At 27.5% G+C, this 211-nt stretch overlaps 1 protein-coding gene across 3 annotated transcripts in view; it reads left to right on the forward strand.

The window, feature by feature from the left end:
* fnip1 (folliculin interacting protein 1) overlaps positions 1–211 on the forward strand; it is a 39,772-nt gene that overhangs the window by 17,183 nt on the left and 22,378 nt on the right. The gene's annotated exons all lie outside the window — the stretch shown is intronic.

Below are 211 nucleotides of genomic sequence, written 5' to 3' on the forward strand. Positions count from 1 at the left end.
ATGATCTTCAGAAATCATTCTAATATGCTGATTTGCTGCTCAAGAAACATTTCTGATTATCATCAATGTTGAAAACATTTGTGCTGCTTCATATTCTGGTAGAAACCATCATACACTTTATTTTTCAGAATTCTCTGATGAATAGAAAGTTTAAAAGAATAGCATTTATTTGAAATAGAAATATTTTGTAACATTATAAATGCCTTTACTG

This window comes from Sinocyclocheilus anshuiensis, unplaced genomic scaffold (assembly GCF_001515605.1).
Source record: "Sinocyclocheilus anshuiensis isolate Anshui unplaced genomic scaffold, SAMN03320099.WGS_v1.1 scaffold658, whole genome shotgun sequence".
NCBI lineage: Eukaryota > Metazoa > Chordata > Actinopteri > Cypriniformes > Cyprinidae > Sinocyclocheilus > Sinocyclocheilus anshuiensis.